Below are 25,700 nucleotides of genomic sequence, written 5' to 3'. Positions count from 1 at the left end.
CACCACAACTGCAGAGGCTCCCAGCTTCATTTGAAACAGACTACATTATAGACGGTCCGTTATTTATTAATCCCTCTGTGTGTTTATATATTTACTTTTTATCCGCTCCGTTGTCTTTGTAAAGTTAACATATCACACCGTCATTTCAAACTCAACGCTTGTTTCAAATTAAAAGCCCCTTATAACATCAGCTAGAGAATCCCTCCTTTTTCTAAATAGGCTTTTATTCTGAAACATTTGTCAGAACTTCCTGTGGAAGATACCGTAGCTTGACAGTTTACGTATGACGCTTCAAATGTAGCTCCTGCCATCTGCTGACGCTTTTAGGTGACTGTAACAACATGTCGGCTGGCACATGAACAGACAGTTCTGGCAGTGACTCAAATAACAGCGAAAGTAATAAAAACAGGACAAGAATAACCCGATGACATCACACATGCCGTGAAAGACGTGAGTACCAGCGTGTAGCGTGCACCACGCATGATGCAAGTCCTGAGTCTGAAATATGTCTGTCAGTGAGTCCTCCTCCACCTATTTAGACTCCACCGTAGACAACGGCAGCATTTCTCCGACCACGTAGCGAGCCACAAGCTCCGTGGCTTCTTTCAGACTGACAGGTTTAACGTTATCTCCATTATTAGAACCAAACGACAGCCGTTGCTGTTTCGGAGCTGAAAGACCAGCGTTCAAAAAGACAGAACAGAATTAACTGGTGTCTTGTTTGAAAATGTACTTAAGTATTTGATTACTCAAACAGCAAACTAACGCGTTAGGTTACCCATTACTGCAAAAAGTAATCAAAGTACTGTAACGTTACTTTGTAACACGTTATACCCAACTCTGCATGCAGCAAAGGGCCACAGGCCAGAGTCGAGCCCGGGCCGCTGCAGCAACAGCCTTGTACATGGGGCGCCTGCTCTACCACTAAGCCACCAGCGTGTATACAGTCTTTTTTAAAATAAACTTAGAACGCTGGCAAAAGTCTTTGTTTTAGGGTTGACTTCCTGAGGTGGAAGACCATGGTTAGGTTTAGACAAAAGCATCAGGGTTTGGCTTAGAATAACTACGTTTGCTATAATGTTTTGTGACATACTTCACCAGTGTATGCTTCAAGCACTAGCAGACTACGTCATCATTAAAATAACTTGATTGACTTTTACTTTAAAGGCGCTGTATGTAAGAATGTGGCCGGTTACTGCACTCAAATTCAAAATACTGCCTCGAGTCGTGTCCGCCCCCCCCCCCCCCACAGCGGCATGCTGGAGACTGATTTGTTTGCCCACGGGCGGCTGCCGTGGCAGGGCTGTGTCGCCGCGTCCGTGATCTTCAGTTTTCCAGCAGACCATTTGAGCAAGTCTGGCTTCTCTGCTGCTAACACTGCTGCCGTGATACAGCTGAGGAGCCAGCTGCTTATGCGATGTACCGGGACACTGCTAATGCTGCTTGCCGTGCTGCTGTAGCTCAGTCGTAACTGTAACTGATGCTGAGACTCTACTGACTGAGTGACTGGTAGACGACGGTGGGTGGCGCAACAGGCCAAAACACAAATTCAAAACAAACATGATTTACGGACCGTAAAATATTTTTTAAAATGTGAATATTCTGGCCGTACTATTGTTGTCGGTGTGATCAGTATGTTATATGAACATTATTCCTTAGTCTCTGTGACATATTAGGAGGATTTTACGACTATAGCTCCTTTAACGCTGGACACAAAAAGCGGGCTCCCAGGTTAAAGTCCAGAGTCTGAGTGACCCTTTCACCTCCCTGCCTGCCTTATGTGGACTGCCTTGCTCTTTTTTACCACAGTAGTTGCCCAGAGTGCAAACAATTGCCGCTGCCTGGGTCGGCTCATACTACCACCACTAAAGGGTATGTATTGTTGTTTGACACTGACGGGCCACTGACCAAACATTGTTGTTTAGGGGTATTGTAGTGGAGGGAAAATTATCCAGGGCCTCAAAGGGGAGCAGGGGACTCAAAAGCCTGGAAAGAAAAGTTTGGTTTTGCTTGCAGTCAAGTAATTAGTACTGTAACTAATTTAAAATTGGCTGAATAAATTGGTTGAAATACTAAAATTTTTAACTCTGTAAGCTCCCTGAGGCCTTTTTAACCCCCTAAAGGCTCATTTATGTTCAACATTAAATACGGATCCGGATACGGATGGAGCCTTCTGTCCGTGCTCCGCGATCATTTCGTCTGTATTTCTGCACATTTCCATAAAGCTTACGGATACGGGCCAAATGGAGCAGTACCACCGGGAACCGTGGGGGCAATGTTGCTGTCACTACCCGATACGTAGCTCTAGTGAGACACGAAGAAGAAATAACAATTCAATTTCTCTCATCGGCAGTACTAGAGAAAGGAATTTTCCGTCCTCCAGTCGCGATGTATTTAACGGCCTCACCGACCACCGCCTCCTACAATGCTGCCTCTGTTTTTGTCTTTTATGCAAGAGGTACATTATCAATATCTCCTCCACAGTCGCCATGTTTGTTTTTGAGTTTGTTTTTGTCATACACTTTTGACACTGGGCTTCCTCCTGGTGGATATATTAGTTAACATCCATGCCAACGTAAAAGGCGCGTGGAAGTATGTGGGCAGTGTTGTTTCATTGTTTGAAACGGATGTATACATTTTCGTACGTAAAGGGAGCATAAATGGGCCTTAAAGGTGCAAAATGGTCTAGTTAGCCCCTGCACTAGATACAGTTAGAGCTAAGGGAGTGACTGATTATGCTGCTGAAGCACCACAGTACATGTCTTTCCCCAAGAAGGGGAAACTGGGCTTCTAAAAAAGAAAAGAAAGACAGAAAGAGAGCAAATGGAAAATTTAACAAACTCAGTTCATAAAACACAAAAAAATCAAACGGTGCCTGAGGGAGATATGGATCAAGACAGGAGGGGTTGGGGGCCCATAGAGACTGCTTAAGCATAAGGCCCAGAATTTGGTGCTACGCCCCGTCGGTATTTGAAGATTTGGGAATGAGACCGGGTTGGCTGACCCAGTTGCAGCAGCCCCACACAGGTCAGGTGTATGCAGGGGTGTTCCTTGGATTTAGGGACATTTGTGGTTCCCCTCGCACATTGTCGGGTGGTCTGGGGATCCTCCTCTGATACTTTTTTGAATAAACAAGCTCTATTTTGATGTGTCTTTTAATGCACTCTGGCAGGTTATTTACACTCAAAGTAAAAAATAATGATTTTATTTTCTGCATTAATTAGATAATGTTTGACAGGTCACCCAGTTACACAGTTTAAATGGTCACTTCATAAGTAACTGGATGAGTTTTCACCTTCATGCACCGATGGTCTGTTTCATAGAAATAAATATTTTGATACATTTAACACTCTTTATGTTTAGAGTCAAAGGTTCCCCATGCAGGAGACATTTTTGTTTCTCTAAGACCCACTTAGAGAGAGTTGGGAAGAGATCATCGGCACTGGCACCACATGCACTAACTAAACTCAGCTTTTGATCTTACACTTACATGATTTAGATGTCTTGGTTAGCCTACAGAGTTCTTATTGATAAGCAACACTGCTGAATTCAAATGATAAATCTGAGTTGTAACTATATTGTAGGAAGAAGTACTATGCTATGAAGTACCACACTTTTCTGCATCAAGTGTTCTTTAAAGCTCGACCTGTGCCATACCTCTGGGGACACTTCTGAAGTAATGTGCAGAGGACTCTTGAAATCAAAGCTAGACTTCACAAGATGTCTCCTTTCAAGAGATGCAGCTTTCTCTCTTGGAGACGAGTGGTGTTGTCAATGCATTACTATCACTTTATTCTCTTGCATTGGACACATTGCTTCCTGTGTATACCTTCATGCTCCACAAAACACAATTGAACTCCTGACACACCTTACTAGAGTGGAGGGAGAAGGGCCCAATCCTACCAACTCCATTTAAATGCTTTCAAGGTGAAAAAGGCCCCATTCAGCTTCTTGAAGTGGAAGCAGTACTTTGGGGGACACTAGTGAGGTTATCTCTCCGGTGATACAGACGTGTAGGAGAAAGAAAGGGCTTCTGTTTAATCAGGCGCAAAGACATTTACACCATTTGTTTTTCCTCTGGATGAGCACAGGAAAAACAATAAAAAAGGAAGAAAATGCTTAGAGCAATATAAGGGAAAGACCCAAGGAAGCACTGTGCTCTTAACATTTTCAAAATGGCAGATAATAGACTTCTCCCATGCGTGTAAACATTGCATTTCCATAGAAATGGCCTCTTTCTGTGCCTCAAACGGGTAGTCATGGGTGAGAGAGTTATGTAGCACTCACCTCTTAATCTCGTTAGATGTTTCTAAAACAGCACTGGATCTGTGGTTTCATAAAAAGAAATAGAAAAACATGCAGTAAAATGGAGTCTAAGAGAGAGCATGTGTCAGTGTTAGAGGTTTGAAGCAGTATGATACTTTAAATCAATGAGATTGATCTGAAAACAGGCTACAGGCCTGATGTCATTTTTAGATTATTTCCTTTTACTTCAATATATTTAGTGGTGTTCCATTTTAGAAATTGGTTTGAAGTCACTTGTATATTATTAATATGACACAAGAAGTTTGACCCTCAGTTTATATATAATCATGATTCAAATCTAACATTTTAGATACAAAGTTTATCTTTAGCATCTCCTCTGGGTGGCCACATTTTTATTGTTACTTCTTTATTGTTATTCTACCTCTGAGATTAGGAAACGAAACATGCTTGGGCGTCTTTAGGTTTTTAATTTATTCGAAAAATTGTCGAATAGTTGCCATGATTTTCGAATAGTGTTTTTGCTTGTGCTGCCCATCCCTACTGCAATCACATGATGAATGCGGTGACAGGAGTAAATAAGGAAGCGGTCCTGAGCGGTCTTCTAAGGAGACAAGTTGGGGTGGTGGATGGATCCCAAAACCACAGACTTTACGTAGGAGATGTGTGTTTGGAGTGAGTGAGTGAACTTTGAGTCATTTTAAGGTTCGTCCCCATCATGTTTCCTTTCCTGAACCTAACCAGGTAGTTTTGGTGCCTAGACTCAACTGTGTCACCACCATGCAATTTACGACATTACAAGCCACTACCAGGTAATGTTAAAAAGCAGGCTGTTCTCATGGCACGTATCCTCATAGAATAATTCAAATGATATCCTACGAAAATTCACACACAGTAGTCCATATGATATCCTTCGAATTAGCACCCCACGAATGACGTTATGTCCTTCATGTAAAGTTACCTTACCTTTGTGGGAGGTGTACGTTAGGTTACACCGGGGGCTACGGCGAGCCTCCTGCGTAGCCACGTACCCTATGACGTAGCTACGTCGTTGACTTAATGCAGGACGATAAATCAGGCTTTAACGTAAAGAGGTTAGGTTTAGGCAAGTAAAGTGACTGTGGTTAGGTTTAGAAATAGATTGTGTTTTTGGTTCAAATCATAAAGTGACATTAGTACGTAACGTAGCTACGTAAAGGACTCAAGGTACATAAAGTTAAAAGAACTCAACATTAAGTTTTGGTTTTACACTGCCCCAGTCTCCTCCCTATGCAGACCTTCTCGCTCTTTATGCTACTCATGGGGTTGTAACATTAACCACCGCCCACTGCATGACATCACTGAACCAGGGAATTCATATGTCCACCGTGACAAAAGATCCTAATTGACTTTCAGTTGCCAATAGGCTATTAGAAATTAGCCAGACCTGTGCAGAATCAACCACCCCTGATCACTGCACAATGCATTTATGTCCAACTTGATCCTGACCTGTTCTGATATCATGCACACGTGGGCAACGATAACCTCGTGAGATTGAGCAAACATAGTTTTTAGAGCCAGGTCCTTTGGTTGCTTTCCACCAACTGCAAGACCCAGAGCATGATGGGGCATGCCTGGCTGTCGCTGTTTTGTGGGTAATACTTAACACTAGATTGTAGGCCATTGCAATCTACAGGTAGTCTACAGATGGATCTAACAGGATGTAGATACTTCTGTGACTTCCTGTATATTCTTTGAAGGCAGTCCGACTTGAATGCTGCTTTGTTACCACCTCTGCTGCTGCCACCTGATCTTGTCTACTTTCCAGGTGAGGTGCAGTTCATCTTTTGTTGAGTCTATTGTTTTCATAGTGCCTGCACGAAACACATTACACATTATGTGCCACCACCACATAATACAGTCTCCAGAGGTCATGGTAATTCCATGTACATTTGTAAGACAAGGTTTAATTCAATAGATTCATAATTTTATAAACATGAACTAGGATATGTGCTCAGTAGAAGATTTTCCTACTTTTGAATGAACAATGAATGAATAGATAATTTATTTTAATGCTTCTCTCAGGTCAAGCATTTGGTTAATTTGTTGATGAAAGTAGCATTTTGAAATCAGATAATATCACATCAACCAAACCTAAAACTTAAAACTGAAGCTAATGGAGTATAAGTATATTTCACTCATCAAATTTTGATACTATTTGATCGCGTTCTGTTGTTAGAGTGATAAAGATACTTATTGGATTTCAATGAAGATTATCTATCAGCCATTTTCCACGATTAGACAAAACTAATTTCTCTGATGATAACTGAAGTGAGTGATAGCAATTATAATTTGTAGATTCTTATTCATACAAAGCCATTTCAAGATTGTGTTTTTCATGTAATCCTAGCAGTGCAGTTCGGATCATTGACAAGTTTTATTAATAAATAAAGCTCAGTGACTCCAGTTCATAAGAGAAACAGAGGAAAAAATCTACTGAAAGACTTGTCTCATTTTAGAGTGGCGTGGGGCTTTATGCCATCATCTTGGCATCTGTCTGTGTAGGCACAGTCTTGAGAACATAATAACTCAAGAACAATACATGTCAGAAACCTAATACGTACACCACAGGTTCCCCTAGAAACCTGTCATGCACTCCTCTACACTAGATGATCTGATTAGATTTTGGAGGACTTTTGCTGCATAAATTTGCATTTCTGTGAGTGAAAAACTGCATTCATTTTAGACTACTTTCAGACTGAGGCAGCACCTCCATTTCTGAAGACATGGTTTTCTCCTGAATAAATGTTGGGCTGCTCCATTAACGGGCTCCTATGATCCAAGCAGAGGAGTTCAGGTGTGTCAGGGAATGGGAGTAAGAGGGACAGTGAGTTTGACCACCGATTTTGCGCATCACTTCCAACTTTATGTTTTCTGGTCAGTCTTCCGTGTGTCCCTGACCTATGGTCATGAGGTTTCTGGGCAGTGACCGAAAGAATGAGATTGTGGATACAAGTGACCGAGGGTTTACGGCCTCACTCTGCGTGACCGGGTGAGGGATTTAGTGATCCAAAAGGACCCTGGTATCATTGCTGTTCCTTCACATTGGCAGAAACTGCTAAGGGAGTTCGTGGTGGACCCGGGGGCGTTGCCAAATTCAGAAGGGAATGTAGTGAAAACATTTTCTTTTTTTTTTTGGTAAGAAAAGGTTATTTCTTCATTGTCAAACCTTACTCTTATTCAAACTGATTTACTTCTGAAAAACATTTTGAGATGGGATACAGAATCAGAGCACCACTGTTGTTCACATTTCAGCTGTGATGATTCAAAACCTCAACAGTTGGGCTTAATAATCAAAGTTCTGCTTGACTTTTGAAGCCGTTTTGGATATATGAATAATATATAGGAAATCAAACCATAATCATTTATTTATAGGTTATTTTAAAGGCAAATGCACAGTACATAGCTATTTTTCCAGAAGCAGTAAGAAAGGGATCCTATCACCTGGTTGTCACCTTCACCCAGTGATGACAGGAACTTGGAAATATAAAAGAGCTTAGCATGCAGCTGACTTACACAAATTCAATACTCCTGACTCTCTACCTAGGAAAAAATGTGCACTACACAGCCAAGGACATTGTTGTACAGTGTTGCTGTCTGTGAGATAAATGGCAGCAGACCTGTACTCACATGAAGTCTACTACACTACCCTAACATTCTTCAGACACTTGCATCACCACAACATTGAACCCAGTGATTTCTGATCTCATCATCAGTCTTAACAGAATGGACTGATGTAGTTCCCACAGGTCGGGGGATGATATATGACTCATCATCACCTAGCTGTGCCATTGTTTTATTCACATAATGATTCATATCCCATGATACAGGCTGAGCAGTACAATTCATCTGCTGGTTATTGATATTTAAATTGGTTGAAAAAGCAGATGTAAGCGTTAGGAACAGAAAGTACAACACTGCAGCACTTGTTTGCCCATCTGATACCAAGCTTTTTCTTCCAGCATCTTTTAGCCAGCAAATGTGGGTGCTTTTAAGCGACCCATTGCTGTTTTTCCCTCGGGGATAGTGCCCCTAAAGTAATATGTTTTACTGAGTCATCTCTGTGTTTCCTACTGGAATAGCAGTTTTTTTTATTGAAACAGTGCCCCATTTCCCATTGGAATAGTGTGTAAAAAAGTGGTTACTTTTTACTGAGCCCTGATTGGTTTTTCTGTTGGGATAGTGCAACAAAAAGGTCCTATTTAGATGGTCTAAAGTGGACGGCGGAGGGCGCGTAATCCATGTCGAAAGTGTCATTGCTATTTAGATGCAGGCGCAGTTGTCATTTTCACGCCCTGCGCCCTCATCGTCTAACTAGCAAATGAACTTGCGCTTCTCATGGTGTGTTGGTCTAAAAATGAGGAGTGATCAGGCGCAGTCATGGCGCGTTGCTAGTTAGATGACGTAAAAAGCAAATGTGCCAGTGACCAACAAAAACTTGGTCTAAAGTCAACGGCGCAGTATTTCGCTGTTAAACAAGTTAGTAATATGCGTCTCTAAGCGGGTGCACAACGCGCGTGCACTCTGCTCAGACACACATGGAGCAGCCACACATATGCAAAAGATAACAAATAAAAATATGATTACAGTGTGAAAGGTTATTATTGTGCACATTAAAATATTTAGCAGAAACGTCTTAATGGTCAGTCATTAATCAGAATGATCTAATCGCAGTAATAATGATCATCATAATTTGTAATAATGACAAATGAAATTGTGAAATTATCTGACCAGTCAATCATTTTTTTGATTGAAAACCAAAGCTCACACATTACATTTAACATGTTATACTAGGCTACATTATATTATATTATTATCTTGTTATCTGAGTGTAGAGAGGACACACATGCAAATAAGAGGCAGAACACAGCTCTAGGAAACATGTGAAAACAATTAACAAATGTGGGTGGGGGAGAAAACGTTGAACAGGTCCTAGCTGCAGGATCAGCACCTTGGGGAGCTCCGCGGCAGTCCTGACAGCTGTGCTCTGTTATATGATGAAAACAGGTTTGAATAATATTCCACAGATATTTAGTAAGATCTTTCTTGTATTAGTGATCCCACGCCTGCTTTACCTCGGGGAGCTTGGGTGCCTGTCTGCTGTCCCCGTAGATCTGGTTCTGACGGGCCTTTACCTCCCGCACGAGGAGATCCGTCTCCTCAGCTGTAACATGCTCACTCTTTCCAGTTGGTAGGCCCGCCATTGAACTAGCTCTCTGCCATGCACTCCAATCATGCCTCCTTTAAAGGGAATGAGAGGTGACAATCTGATTGGCTTACTGAATGATACGCCCAAAACACACCCATGATGAATTCACAGAGTAAGTCCAACCCTTTTAGACTCTCCGCCATGGTGCACAGTCTAAAAACACGCTATCTACCTAGCAAGTGACTGGGACACGCCCATGTGCCACACGCCTGGCACTTCGCGTTTTAGACTATCTAAATAGGGCCCATAATCTTTTATAGAGCCATCGTTACGTTTTCTGCCCGGAAAAGCGGTTGTTTTATACTGAGTCATCACTCCTTTTGTGCAACAAAAAACAGTTTATTTTTTACTGCATCATTGCTGTGTTTTCTTAGCTAGTTAGTTAGTCAGTTAGTTAGTTAGTTATATCGTTTGATCAAAAGTGGTTGTTTTTACAGGGTCACTGTTGCATTTGCTGCCTGAATAGAGCCAAAAAAAGGTTGTTTTTTACTAAGACATTTTGAGCTAAAATATGATCTTTTCCTAACAATAACCAAGTGTTCTTTGTGCAAAAACCTGACCACATATTAACCACATAGCGGATACAGTGGATGAATTAAAATGTAAAGTTTTAATGTATCTGCTACATAATAACTTACAAATGTAGCGTATATATGGTTTGCAGAAACAAACATTGCCAACATTTTTTCTGTCGACTGGGTTGTGCAAACGTGACCCACAAGATTTAAAATTTTGCCATGGATTAAACTTCAAATGTTGATTTGGAGGCAGAGGATAAGTTTAAGTTTAAGTTTATTTCCTTTATTAATCCCCTGAGGGGAAATTCAATGTTTTCACTCTTGCTTGTCAATTACACACAGGTCTGAAAGACACACACATGCACAAACAGGACATATACATGCACAAAGTGGAGATATGTCAGAGTGAGGCGCCCTGAGTGGTTGGGGGGTTCGGTGCCTTGCTCAAGGCCCAGGAGGTGAACTGGCACCTCTCCAGCCACCAGTCCACGCTCCATATTTGGTCCAGACAGGGACTCGAACAGGCGACCTTCCGGTTCCCAACCCAAGTCCCTATGGACTGAGCTACTGCCGCCCCAAATATCAGGGGAGAGCGCGAACGCAGTCCCCCACTACCAGAAATTATGCAGTCAAGATTCCCACATTTGGGGAATTCGCAGAGGTCAGCTCAATCGGAGTGCAATGACCGAGCCTCGCCCTGGGTGAACCACCTTCTTGATCATGGTATCTCCCCTGCCAGGTAAGTATAGGCTAAAGGCATGTGATAGGGAGGAAGATGTCACCCTCATATTATTTCAGTGAAGCTTTCAATCTCACTGAAACCCTGGTGTCAGTCCTTTTTAGGTAATGTCATTATTGCTTAAAATACTATTAGAAAATTTTGAGTAGATTCACAAGTGTAAGAATGACAGTTCACTTACATACACACTACCAAATGAACATATTGAAGGAATGTATTACATCATGCTGTGACCACAGGATGTTTCTCTTACCTGCGCTTCTAAACCTATAAATTCTTCCTAACCCATTTATTCCTTATCATTTGCACCTGCTGAATGTCTGTAATAAACATCCGATTTATTTTGCAACACAAAATGTTCATGAAACAAATCACACCAGTTGGAAAACAATAAGAAGCATACCATTTGAATGGTTATTAATGGTAAATGAAAATGAAAAGCTCAAGCGTGCTTAATTGAGTCCACATTTTGGCTAATTTTGCCCAACTGTTAAACAGTGTGACCTTACCTTACAATGAGGTTTCATACCGGTCTCCTTTTGCCTCTCTATGGAATTCTTCCTGTGTGCTGGACCAAAAGAGCTCAACCTGGAAGGCTGTGATGCCGCCTGAGGATGGTGGAGGGTTTGAAAGAATTAGACAGGTCTTAGTAGATCTTCATTAAGGAGATCAATGTCCAAAGAGAAGCTCATTATTTGGGACTAAATCCCAAATGAGTGATTAGGTTTAGAAAGAAAGATACTTGTGAGGCTGCTTGACTGAGGACATGAAGGAGGGACACTTAAGAGAACAGCAATAAGCTATGCACTCCACTGCTGAAATGGGAAACTGAATTTGTGATGTGTATCTTTGTTCCTGAGCTTAGTTAATGTTATAACTTCATTTGTCATCTGTGATTGTAGGCTTAGCCACAGTGATGCCCCCAGGTGTCACTGCAGCCAAACTATAGTTGTTCCACTATCCGCTGATGTCAGGAGCATGAAGTGAAAGGCGCAGGCAGCCTCCATGGCTGGCTTTAGTGATAGAGAACGTTGTCAAGAGTTGTTAATGTAACATGCCATCCCTAATACTGCACACAAGATTAAATATTGGCTGAGTGAAGTCCTCTAGTAAATGAGAGCGCAAATGAGAGCGCATTACTTTTTTTTTCTTAACATAAGACTTGATTTCTATGATGAGTGATATTTTTGGAGGCTATGTTTGTGAGAGATGATGATAACATGAGCAGGCAGATAGATTATTTCTGTTGTTGTCATTAGGCCTCATTGTGTTTTGCTGTGCTAAATTCAGATAAGCAACCTGGGAAACAAAGCAATCTCAGTGCTCGGTATAAATGACAATGTTTAACTCTTTAAAACATGGGGATTACTCTTACATTTTTAATTAAATTCAAAACAGTGATGGATGACATACTTGGCAGCAAGTCATAGGTAGGCACATAAAGTAGACAATGTACAATATATTATGCTGTGTGTCAGTGTCTAATAAAATAATGTGTAAAATGATTGAAGAACACCCAGCCTCAGTTTGAAACATGGCCAGGAGTAAGCAATGAAAGTAACTTTTTACAACACTGCTATACATCCCAGATTTAGGATACTAGTTGCAAATGTGCCTCCCTATCTACACTATCTTTCCATCAAAATTATATATTTGTGTTGCCTATATTGTTATCATTATTAAGTCCTGATGACATGATTTGGGGGAATATCAATATCAATACAAGTTTAAAGAGCAATGGTAGTGTATCAAAAAGCTACAGGAGAGAAAATGTGCACCCTGCAAAAATACAGTGTTATGAAGACTGTTTTTATGTGTTGAAAATAGGCCTAATGCAGGTTTATGATGAGAGGTGATACTCATAAGATTCACAGAGAGATTTGTGGTACTGAGCAATTTATTAATTATCTCTTTTGTTATTGTTTTGCAACCCATAATGCCTGACCTCCATGACCTATACTGTACATACCAGCTCTCTGTAGTTCAATGTATACTGCATCATTATCTCCTGTTGTTGGATAATTCCCATTTTTGAAAGCAAAACAAGCAATCATCCAATTATCCAATCAAAACCTTTCTGGCAGCAGGCATGTGCAGATGCTCAAGCACCTTCCCCTTTGCCCCCGATGTCCAGAGTGCCCTTTTGTCAAGGTATATTTTAGATCTTGTTCTGTTTTGGCATCAAGGCCTGCCCGGGGCCCATATCAAGAAGAACATAGAATAGTAGTAACAATTATTTATAATTTAGCTATAAATAAAATAACCTGACTGCAGTCAGTCAGTTTACGTCTTGTAATCCTCCATGACGAGCCCCCTGTTGTGTTGTTCTCTTTGAACATCCATGGTTGCAACCTGTGGTGGTGCAGACAAGATTCAAGGTTCAAGGTCTCTTTTTTAGTACCCAAGGGAAAATTTGCTGTGCTGAAGGGGAACTCAGCTTTCCAAAACAAGACATCACAGCATTACAGATTTAAAGAACATTAAAATGAAATACAAGACAAGACAGTCAGCTGCGACTTTTAGATGGCGAGTTTCATTTGTGTGATTGATTATTAGGTGATATTTAAAATATTGGCAGTAGATGGTGTCATCTTCAAAATCAGTTATGCAACATAAATTTAACAGTAATCCTGACTGCTGGTTCTTAATGTAGCCAAGTGAGCCATCATTTGCAAAAACCTGTTCATGCCAGCCACCACTTGGATTTTGATGCTTGTCTGCTATAGCACATGTGCTTGGAGGAGCCAAAAAGGATGAAGACCCATTTTTCACGAATTTCTCAAATCTGATACAACATTATATAACACATTATATGAAATCCAATTATAATAAAATCATTACTTATCCTACTGTTTTTTTTAATAAAGGAGCTCTAAAACCTCTCCTTCATGACCCTGACTATGCTCACGTCAAACTAAGGTAATTTTCCTGAACAGTTTTTGAGAAATTTAAAGCAAGTGCCCCTTTTTAATTGTGGGCACTTGCCCCTCAAAGGTTTCTGCACGGCCCTGCCCTACATAGTTTGAAAGGACCTTCTTTCATACCTTGTGGTATCTTGATTTGTTGCAATCTTCATGGTCAGGGGCGCTGCCAGGAATTTTGGACCCCATGAAAAAAAAATCACATTGCCCCCCCCACCCCTGCGTTCATGTGTCTCTTTCCTTTTTTGAAAACCGGATTTTCTTTTAGTACTACAGTAGGTAGCATGATGATGACTGTAGTGTTCTAGCGCAACTGCTGACTGCTGCTAGGCACCGTCACCGTCAGTACGCTAAGGCAGGACCAAACCATTTCATGCAGATACAGGGGGATGGTCAGTCAATACATGACTTCAGTGGGACTACAACGAACTACAACGGGTTGCGCGCCGGTGATATCATTGGTGATAGAAACATGGGATTTTGACTGCCGGCAGAGTAAATTTTCACGCATTTCTGGTAGATTTTGATTCGTACATAAATACTTTAAAACTAACACAAAATAAGAAAAGTGACTATACGCTGCAATACCTTAGTGACTTGTCATTAATTAATCTCGAGTAAAAGGGAATTTACTGTGCCTTATACCCTTTACTTCTCTTTTCTTTGTTTTGTTTTTATTTTCATTTTGCAATAATCCTGACAAGACTTGATGTTAGGGATGGGCAAACGATCAAAATTCATTATTCGATCATCAAAAAAATTAATGATCATTTATCAATTAATTGATAAGCGAGTATTTCAAAAGAGAGAAAACAAAAGAGTGCAGTGCAGACTGTCGCCGCAAGAGAGCACAGCTGCCCCAGTTTTGAGCTTCAACCCCCCAGTCCAAAGAGGAAGAATGGCGCACATGCGCAGTTCACCCCTGGGTGTTTACAACCATTGCCAGCCAGAGTTACAGGCTTCAGTTTTCAGCAAAACCTCCGTCTTTCAATGGCGTAGTGTTTTCAGAGGCCTCAAGGGAAGCCGCCGAGGCTTTGGAGAGCGATGAGAGCTTCCGTCTGTTTCTGATTTTTTGCCTGGCATAGGTCCAGCGGGGGTCTCGTAGGCCCGTCGAGCCGCCGTGCTCACCGGGCGGAAGGGTCTCGTTGGCATGGCAACTCGCCGGACCTATGCCAGGCATTGTAGGGTAAACACTGTGACTATCGATCAAAATTATTTGTGATCGATCAAAAGCCTTAACAATCAATCATCGATAATCGAAAATTGATGCCCATCCCTACTTGATGTACCCTACATTATATTGATGTAATTATATGTTCTATTATGTGCCAAATGTCTGCATGTGCCGTATACATTGTTTGTATGACTTGAAATTTCAAATTAAAAAAAAAAAATTAAAAATTGACTGCCAGCAGAGCTCTTCACACACAAGCAGTATCAGCGGGCCCCTCCCCCTCCCTCTTTTTATCCATGTCTCTTTCATGCAACTTTTGATTTTTTTTTTTTTAACAACGTCAATGTGCATTCCTTCCCTGTCCTTTCTTGTTCTTTTCTCTTTTGGAAACCCAATTTCCCCTTTTTTTGGCGAAACTGGGGCAAACTAAACAATTATATTATGCTATTTTATTTATACAAAACAATGGAAGTCTTACACCCAATTCACCGATTATTATGGCAATCTCTGTAATAGAGGACCTGCTCCCTATTTCAGGTGATCATACACCAAAGAAAATATTATATTTATATAACATTTCTGCCAATACATTCCCCTAAATCCAACGCACTGGACCTTTAAGAAGAGAACTGCTAGCAAATAAAAATGGATCTTAACAAAATTAAAATACTTTCAAAAATCAGCTTTGCAATTTTTTTATGAGGAAGTAAATGTTTCCAATGGATGTGTTAGACCTCACAGAATGTGTTTTGGTGAGTAACACTGAATGTAAACTCCACAGAGCACCTTTAAAGTGATGGATAAACTTTCCCCCTTCAGCAGATTAATCTTAAGCAGCTGTCTAGTGTCAAACTCTGCACATACATCACCCTGCACGGTAAAGCTCCAACATCACAGTCAATGAACAAGCAGAAAAACACATAATTGAGTGGAGAGGCACTTAAAGTGACTGACAGCCCTTAAATATGACTGTTGAGCTGATACAAAAAATGTGATACCCCAGACCATATTCTCTGTAGCTGAAACAAGCAAACAAACAACACATTAATGCCACTTATTCCAACAAACTGCTGTAGTGGACTGTAATGGCACTGCTTGCCCACTACCTGCCTTGTCACAAGCCCTATGACCCTGTCTGCTCAGCCCATCATCCAACCACCACCACTTACTTCTCTTGTTGTCATGACTTCTGCACGGGAGAAAACTGTGGCATCAGCAAATCATGACTTGGAAGATGCATTGGAGCCTCAAATTTTATGGATGTGTTTTCTCAAGATCATTATCCCTGCACCAGAGTAGAATGATCGCCAAATACGATATCAGTACAGGATAAAGTGGATACCCGACCCGGGCTGAGTTCTGATAAATAATTTACAAATGATAATTGTGCTTGGGTCAGGTTTGGACATAAAAAACAATGCGTTTGGGGTTTGGATTGGGCTGGGTCACTACCCTCTTGGGCTTGGGTCGGGTTTGGACAGAACTGTGCAGCCAGAGCCACACTCAAACAAAAACCACATACTTTTTAATAGACATGAATTTGTGAGGAGACCAGATTATGCCAGTTGGGCGTCTTACCCCAGGAGTCACTACAGATTCACCACAGGAGACTCTGCCAAGTTGTAGGAAGTTTGCATCTTCTAAGATACTTGAAGACAAAGGGGGGAAAAGTAAATACCCCCACAGTGCCAGATGGCGTTCTCCTGAGCCGCAGTAGGAGACTAGCTTTCAGTAGCTTTTTCTTGAGCTTCCATCGTCACTATCGTCAGCATTGTTGCCAAAAATAAAGCTCCCAATCCTCAGGGAGACCATGCAGTAAAATTTGAAGTATTAGACCTTGTATTCAACAGCGTCATTCACCACAGAGGTGGAACTTACTGTATTGTTGCACTTCCCTACAAAACCTTGTGTCAACTCTACATACTTACCAAACAGTTTTAGAACTCAACATCGGGATCACTTATATCTAGCCCCCCCACTGGTATTTTGGGAGACACAATACCTGCCAGACACCTTTGAGCCAGGATTATCAGCCATACAAACCAGGAACAGGAAAGTGGATGATCCCTGGTGCACTGATGATGGATTTGACGGACCTATTCCTCAAGATCTTCAACTTTTGTTACAAAGGTGGAGGATATGTTAACCCTATAATGTATTCATCCAACCATGCTGCTGCAGCTAAATCCAAATTAGGCATGGTGGTGCTGAAGAAGCCTGATCAGCTCTGGAGGCAGCCTTGGAGTATGAAAGAACTGGGAGGGATATTCTTTTCCCCTTCAGGCTGGATTTATTATTCCCCAGTGAATTATAGTCTTTGGCAGTGCCAGCACTGACCCTGAAACCAAACTGATGAGCCAATGGCACAGTGAGCACTCTTTGTAAATACTCCTTCTAGTTAGACCTCTTGGGTTTTTGTTTTTGGTTGGAACTGCTGAAAATTTTGAATTGTGCATTTGATTTGGATGTACCGAACTAGATTTAACTCAGCTGCTGAACTATTGAACTCCTCGCATTGTACACACTGCATCTTATTCTTGTTTTTGATCTTGCTCTGTCTGCCAAGAACTTAGGAGAACTGGACTGTTATTCTGTTACATCGCTGTTGTATTGTATTTTGTTGTGGTTTGACTTGAGACTTACATATTATTTTGTCAGATTCTAACAATGCTTGGCACACTTTAAACAAAAGGCGAGCAAGAAGCAAGGTACAAACTGCTAAAAATAATGAAGCCTTTTTGTTTTGCATTTTCCATAGGATTATTCTGTTGGTTCGTCTGCTGGTTTAGGTGGTTTAGCAAACCTGTTAATAAATTTGAGACTACTGAGAGATCTCTGATAAAAGCTTTTTGTCACAAGTCATTTCAGCTGGTTGTTGGTATCTGGTGTAGGGATGCACCGATCCGATATCTGGATCGAATATCTGCCCCGATATCATCAAAATAGATGGATCGGGTATTGGAAAATGCAACCCATACTCAAGGTAATCCTTTCGCTTTAAATCTATTGCGACGCGAGCTACGTCATACGTCATGAAGCGAAGGAGAGAATCTGCTGTGTGGAGGTATTTCACACTATTTCAACTGCTGTTGCACAGTTGTTTATTTTTGTTAAAAATAAATAGTTCATCATTGCATTAATCTGTTTGATCTTGTTTCATTTTATCTTAGGAAAGAACTGTGTAGTCATCAATGCCTGATGCCTCTAGTATTTTCTGTTCTACATGTAAAGGTAAATAGCTTTTTTAGGTCAACCATGGTATCGGATCGGTATCGGGTATCGGCTGATACTCAAAGCCACAGCATTGGGATCATGATCGAAACTGAAAAAGCTGGATCATTGCATCTCTAATCTGGTGAAAATATGTGCTAAAGGTAGACACATTGGCTCTGCAAACTGACCTGGGCAGGTGCAACTTAGCCAACTTGATCATTAAAACCAGAGTAAAACTGTAGTTTTCAGCTGGGTGTATTAATAATATATGAAATGAAAGAAAAGCATCTTTTCTATATTTCTCTCTACATTTCTACATCTCCTTTCCAATTAATCCTCTTTTACTACATACTAAGTTTCATTTTAAGTTGTGGGTAGCAGAGGATGCATTTCAACAGCTGGATTTCCTCTTATTCTGTATGACATGGAATGTGAAGACATTACCAAACCCCACTGTATGTTTCTAGCACTGGAAGCATGTTTGACTGAAGCAGAGAGGATTTTAGGGGGTAATCAAGGAGAATGCGCCACAGCTGTGGGTGCTGAGCAGCTGTTGAAGTGCTTATTTTGAAAAATTTTGGTCACCATTGGCTCACTGTTTGTTTTTTACAGCTTTGTGTTCAGAGAAAATCATACTTCCCACCAGTTTGCATCTAGATTTCTGAAGTGGTATATATTTATAATCAATGCTCAACATTCCTTGTACGCCAGTTTTGAATATGACCATAAGTCAGTTAGTGTGGTTGCACATTTATGAAGTATTTACAGTTTCAGTTGCACAGAATAGCACACATTACAGTATATTTATCTAGCCTCTGCCACAAGCATCTGCCTTGTCTGCCACTGCTGTTTTCATCGGCCTTCCAATGTAGCAATTAACAACAGCAGCTAACTGTCTCTACTGCACTGCTGCCCCCTACTTATGGGCTGTGGTAAACAAACCATATATGGGAAATCTGCCAGCCTTGTGAATGCAATAGCTGAGAAAGACATCTGTTTCTCAAAAGCAACACATTTGCTGCATCTACCAGACCCAGTGTTCACTAAGTTGTACAAAATAGTTTGTACACTTTGTTTGCGTTTTTGTTTTTTTAATATGCAAGACTTCAGATATGTCTTTCCATTTCCATAAAAATCATCCATTCTATTCCAAACATTGTACAAAAGTAAGAATGACAGAAGCTGTCTCCAGCAGCCTCTAGACACTTGTTCACTCAGCGCTGTAGTTTTGTGTGTCAAACAGACAGGAGAAAAGCCGATACATAATATACAATAGATGGCACTCTCAAGACTGCAAAGATACAAAGGAATATATCCAACACATTTGCATTCATTCCCAGGAGAGGTGCTACTCACAGCACATCTAGCTGGAAAATCAGCCTATTCTTAGATTATTCACAAAAAGATGTGCCTTTCACATACATAAGATGTTGTGTTGTCCTCGGGAACATGCAGTACTCTCACCTAGTACTTTTCACCTCCAATGGTGAAATATTCTATGGACAAAAATCTGCAATTCTTCTTACCTGAGCAGGCACCTCAAATAGTTTTCATGTGGATAAAGCACACTGTGCTTGAATGTACCATCAGATAGACTTTGAGAGGGAAAACTGTTTTGAAGAGAATACATGCAGAACAATCAATAAGATGAATAAAACCACTACGCTCTGCTGTTAACATGCAAGTCGAAGACGAAGGGGAGAAAGCTTGAGGGGACTGCTGGCAATGATCAGTGCACATGGTTGCATCAAAGGTAAATAGATGGGTGGCAAATAAAGGGAAAGGGGTAGTCTGCTGAATCTACACGGCAGCCAATACTAATAAGGAAAAGCTAAGCCGTTAGTGAGGCTTAAAGCAGCTTACAGATGAAGAGAGTCTCAATTTGGCTGCGGTATTTTTTTTCCCTCCAAACTCTAAAATCTTGTGGGGCTTAGTAATTTCTTTGCATATACTGTATGTCAGACAGAATGAAAGGAAATCCAGCTCTGTTGAAATGCATCCTCTGCTGCCCGCAGCTTAAGTTGAGCACTTAATATGTAGTAACGGGAGCTTAATTGGAAAAGAGATGTCGACACTTTCATTCGCAGCTGATGTGATTTTAAACAATGTTAACATTAATGCAAGTATACCATCCATATCCAGCCATGTCTCGGTGAGATTTAATTTTCTCTAGGTGGTATATATTTGAATTCAGTTTGAAGTCGACTCATACAATTTAGCAGGCATCTGCAAATGAGCAATCCAATCACAGTGGCAGTAAATTAATTAAGGATGTGAAGTTATGTTGGTTCTTACATTTTGTTGTTTTTCTTTTCAAGTGGGTTTAATCAAAAGCTTCTCCCATCCTGTGCAGGATATCTAAGTGATGTCACTTTCATCGGTTTACTTTGTAGTCATTAGTTCTTTCAGTGCTACTAGTCATCATGTTGCATAGTTTTTAGCATCTAAAAACATCCTTACCCAAATTAAAAAAATAGGCCATGCATATTCAACTTAATCCTGTAATGGAATGACGCCATATAAACAAACTGTGCAGTCCAAAACACAAATAAGCACATTCGTAATCTCCTCATTCCAATCCAGAGCAACCACAAATAGTAATATTTATAGCCATGTTGTCAAAACTCACATTGCCCCAAAATGTGATATTTACAGGTAGTTTCAGTCTCATGTTTTCTAATGTTTGCATCACATCTGGCTGTGTCTTAATTGGCAGTGCTTTATCTAATACCAGCTGTTTACATCTTTCTTATCAGCTAGGTTTGCAGCATTTTGTCACATCCTCACAGCCAATGAATCTGCATATCTAAACAACAGCACAGACAGATTTCAGACCTGTTGGTATAACCAAGCTGCTCATCATTTTCTCTGAGCATCTCTGAGTAAACCAGGTGTCTCGCTCCTCTCCACTTCTTTTCCAGGATGCATCACCACAACACTTTAATTTCCTGCAGAATTAACTTTCTGTGCCATTTTTGATTTAATCTCCATCTCCCATATATTTATTTAATTTTATTTACAGTATATCTTTAGCTGTGTTATGATATGAACATGAGGATTTTAATTTCCATATCTTAATGAGCCCAGCCTGCACAGCCATGCACATTTTATGAAAATCAATGGTGAGCCATGTTAATCTGAGTTGTGACATTGTTTCACTCCTTCTTGCATTTATTTGCCCCATGCAAATGAATAATTTCAGGACTCTGAATGCAAAACTCACTCACTAGTTCACTGACTCATGGCTGGAATATATATTTTTAAGTCAAGTTAAGCTGAGGAAATAAAAATTCTCTCCCAAGTGGTTCACCGTACTCACACTGGGATTGTGAACATTTTTAGCCATTTTGCAGCATGCTTTTTCCCCTCACACCACCGTGAGGTTGACATTTTTTGGTTTTGAGTGAAACTGACAAATGTTGGATGGATTACTTTGACATTTGGTACATCTATTCATTGTCTTCACAGCAGGCTTGGACGATATCTATTTTTTCCTACCTTCCTGACACTTTACCGGGGTACCCGGTGTGATGGTATATATGAAAAACAAACAGCAATGGGAAATCTGTGCAATTGGTGATAGAAGTCATTGTGGCAATGTTTCTAATATGCAATTAGCCTACCTAGAGATGTTTTGCTGGGTTTAAATACTTACAGCCCATAGAATAATGAATAGATGGGAAATAAGCACCCTTCTTACATAGATTGTTTCTGGACGACACTTGTTGTACCAAGACATCAGTGGGCGAAAGGGAGATAATGAGTTGAATAAAATCATGTGGTAAATTCACTTTTGTAGGTGGAAGAAATCATCTCAAGATAAAGTTATATGTAGCAATAGTCCCAAACAAGGACAGAAGCCTTTTTCCTCTTTTAGTAGTCCTGTAATGTTATCCCTACCACTCACAGTTGCCATATTTTCTTTAGCTCAGCTGCCTGTTCCATTAGAAGAGTCTGACCTCTGGTGGCACATGCTGTGCACTACATTGCCTCAATACAGCATCCCTGTGTCAGTTTAATAAAGAGAGGTGCATCAGTATTTTTTAAAAATCATACTATCTGGGTTTCTAAATACTCTGATGAACTGCAATAACTTTATTGATCGCTGACTTTTCATCTAGTGCCACCGTCAGGAAAAAAATGTAATCTTTCTTTGGTTTATGACCAAATACCAGCAAACTAATCACATTCCCATCAGCCGAAGCTGTACTTTGTGGTAAGTGCTAATAGCAAATGTTAGCACGCTAATGTGTGAGCATGGTAACATTTCAGTGTAAAATCGGTGTAATATGAGTGTTTTCAATAATACTGCAAATAGCAAATGCTGGTTATAGTGGAAGTAAGTGTAGTGCAAACGGTAGGGGTAAGGTAAGTTGCAAAACAAGCATTATAGAAATTCCCAGGTGGAGTTGAGGAGAGACTTTGGTGTAGTAAGAATGAAGGCAGTGCAAAAAGTACGAAACATCAGCTTGTTATCATTGCCGCTGTGTGAGCTCAAAGCATCGCTGTGCCTAAGTACAGCTTCACAGAGCTGCTAGCATGGCTGTGGATCCAGTGCTGTTTGGACACCTTTTACTTTGGATATCTCAAAGGCAAATTTATGTCTTGAAAAACCATTAAGGATTTTTGGGTACTCCTCAAAATCTTTGATTTGATGGCAGCTCAGTTGGGGTTTTTAGCACACACTGTTCTTAAAAGTACAAATACTATATATCAGGGAAAAGGGGGCTTCCAAAAGGCCTGGGGAGAAATGACAAAGAACGCTGGAAGGACTTTGCTTGGAAAAAGGAAACCTTTTGAAGCTTGTGATGAGCAGAAATCACACAGAGAAAAGGCAAACACAAGTGGCTGTAATACACATGCAGATCGGCAAAGCATTTAACTAAGCGCTGTGTCCCAGGCAGCATTACAGGGACCTGGGAATAAGAAAAGTAGGGATAACAGGGGAAATGACTTTTGTTAACCTGGGACAGACCGCATAATATCAAAATTCTATAGAGAGAATTCTCAACATAATAAAAATTAATTATAAAAGGGAAAAAATGAGGAGGACTGTACTATTAATAAAAACCAGCAGTCACCAACCTCCTCCAGAGTTCTTCCCTTGTTCCAGACCCTGCCAATTTGACTCTCCCATCAAGCGTGACAAGCTGCTGGATATATGTTATCAAAGAATTGAACTCATGTGACCTATTATCCCTAAGGACGAAGTAGCACCCTCACAAGCTCACTTAGAAGCACGAGATAAAGCATACCACGCACCCTTCACGGCAGGACACACCGCAGCGCTCGCGCTTCCCACAGCAACAGCCCCACTGCTTAATCTAATCAGTTTGAATTAACCTTAATACACACTGTGCCCCGGGCTTTTGACTCTGCTGTATCTCGCTGACACACCTTGTACAACTTCACCACGTTCCCCCCACTGAATGACTGCCACACAGCCTAACTTAGGCTGACACATGGGGCTTGAGAAAAGTTAATTTGCAGATAACTTTGGCAAAACTATAATCAGGGGATCACAAGGAGTCACTGGAGTATATAATGATGTATTTTGATTTGTAAAAGTATCAAATAACCATTTGGGGAGGATCGTTTATGCTTAGCTCTCTAATTGTTATTTTTATTCCTCCTGAAAATTGCTGGCACGCAAAAATAAAGCTAAAATTACATTTATCCTGGCACAGAGCGGGGACACAGCTAAGAGAAGCACAATTTACTCACAAGGAGAAAAGTTAGTGGCCTCAAAATGCCCACGGGTAGCCCACTTAAAGGTATCAATGGCTAAACACATTTACTAGGCAGTATATTAGGTACATAATTACATTATATTACACTCATCTTGCACCAGACTGGACACCCCTCTGACCTCAGAACAGCCTGACATCTTCAGGGCAGAGATTCATCTAATTATCCCTGCCAAAGCACCGCACAGATAGTAGCAGGATGCTGGTCACTTAATACAGTGCTGGGGTCATCTCACTGCATGCTGATGACATCCATAATGAAATATTCATCTTAGCATAGTACACAGTGCTCTGTTTAACATTAAAACTTGGCCAGCAGGCTGCCTCTGGTCTTCATAACACTGATGGTGACTGTCTCACAGAATGCTGTTTACCATTTCAAACAGCGCTGTCGGCTGGACTTCTCTTGCTCTACTGAATAAGGAAGGCACTTAAACTGAATGCAGCACTCCGAGTGCTTGAAAAGAGACACCAGGATACACCAGATTCTCTTTTGGTTTGATATTGATTTGCCACTGGGCGTGCACACACTCAGTGACAAAATAGGGAAAAATCTAGATAGTATGTTGTTTGTCTTGTTAATTTTCTTTTTTTCCCCAATCCAGTGAAAAGCAGATACAGGCCTCCTGAGGTGCTCTATTATCCATCTGTCTTTGTCACCCCACTCTCATGAGATAATATTTGTTGCAGTATCTCATCTGTACAGTGCGTGCAGTGTATGTGCGTTCCTCCGTTATATATTTTTCAAATAAATAACCGGTTGCCTTCATGCAACATGGGTGACATTTTCCACAGCAAAGCAGATTTGCTTTTATTGTTTGGGGCCACTTCAAATGTCCACAGTTACACTGCCATCAAGTGGTGTACACCAGGAATTTAGGATGAGTGTCACGCCACGTGACTGAGTACATGTCTAGTTCTTTGCTGCATATTTGTCTTCAAGTAGACACAGCTGGCAAATCATTTCAGGCTTTTAGCATGAACCTGCAGTAAAGTTTTCAGGAAACTGCGGAAATATTTCACCAGGGCAGAGATATACTACTTTATTTGTATCTGTAGTAAATATATTTGCTACAAATAGAAATTTCATGAAGGTACTGACATAAATTGGCATACACCGCAGAAGGGCAGGAAAATTCTAAGAAGCTGAGGCATTCTGTGTTTACTGTTGTTAAAAATTAAAAATGTGTAAATATAAATATGTCTGTATTTACATGATATCAATGTGGCCTCAACCCAGCAAGCTGTGTGTTTGTGTGTACTGTCTAAGACTCTGACTTGTGACATCCTAATTAAAATATACAGTGAAAGGATAAACAATGGGGGACTAATCTGCCATCACACACCCACACCAGTCAGAAAAAGCTGGAAGGGGAAATGATTTTGTCACTGAAACCAAGCTTTGCTGCCATCTTCTGGTGACATGGATTCATTACATTATATTAAACATATTTGCCACATTAAATCTGCTTTGAGGAATAACTTAAGTTGTAGCAAACATCCAAATCCATACTCTTTTGATCTGCTTTTGGAATTAAATTAATTTATTCAGCATGTCACAATCTATTTGGATAGTTCAACACACAAGTGGATGCACAAACAACCTCAGCTGAACATCTCCGCTCTTTCACCTGTCCCTTGTCAGCACTTGAATAATTCAGATTCCATTTAAGGCTTTCCTTTCTCATCCTCACCGCAAAGCACACTACAGATTAAAACCTAATATTTTCTGTGCCACTAACAGTGAGGCTCTAAGGCAGTCTGCTCTACACAGGATCAGTAGTAGGCTCAAGCCATTGTTTAACTCTGAAGAGCACTATGATGCCAAACCTTGCAGCAATGCTGCATTGAGCTTTGCACACATCTTGGATTTTACA

General features: G+C 40.7%; 1 protein-coding gene and 1 non-coding gene across 2 annotated transcripts in view; both read right to left on the bottom strand.

Annotated features, from left to right (window-relative positions):
* Positions 1 to 86, bottom strand: part of LOC125897748 (roundabout homolog 2-like) — a 124,099-nt gene extending 124,013 nt beyond the window's left edge. The window contains exon 1 of the mRNA XM_049591089.1: positions 4 to 86. The gene's annotated coding sequence lies outside the window, so the exon portion shown is untranslated. The remainder of the gene's footprint in view (positions 1 to 3) is intronic.
* Positions 87 to 10,612: 10,526 nt separating this feature from the next.
* On the bottom strand, positions 10,613 to 10,776 carry LOC125899054 (U1 spliceosomal RNA). The gene has a single exon (XR_007450702.1). It is a non-coding gene; the product is annotated as a U1 spliceosomal RNA (small nuclear RNA).
* Between the last annotated feature and the right edge of the window lie 14,924 nt (positions 10,777 to 25,700).

The sequence above is a fragment of the Epinephelus fuscoguttatus genome, linkage group LG12 (genome assembly GCF_011397635.1).
Source record: "Epinephelus fuscoguttatus linkage group LG12, E.fuscoguttatus.final_Chr_v1".
Taxonomy (NCBI): domain Eukaryota; kingdom Metazoa; phylum Chordata; class Actinopteri; order Perciformes; family Serranidae; genus Epinephelus; species Epinephelus fuscoguttatus.
The sequence above is the reverse complement of the archived record's forward strand: the minus strand, read 5'-3'. Positions and strand labels throughout refer to the sequence as shown.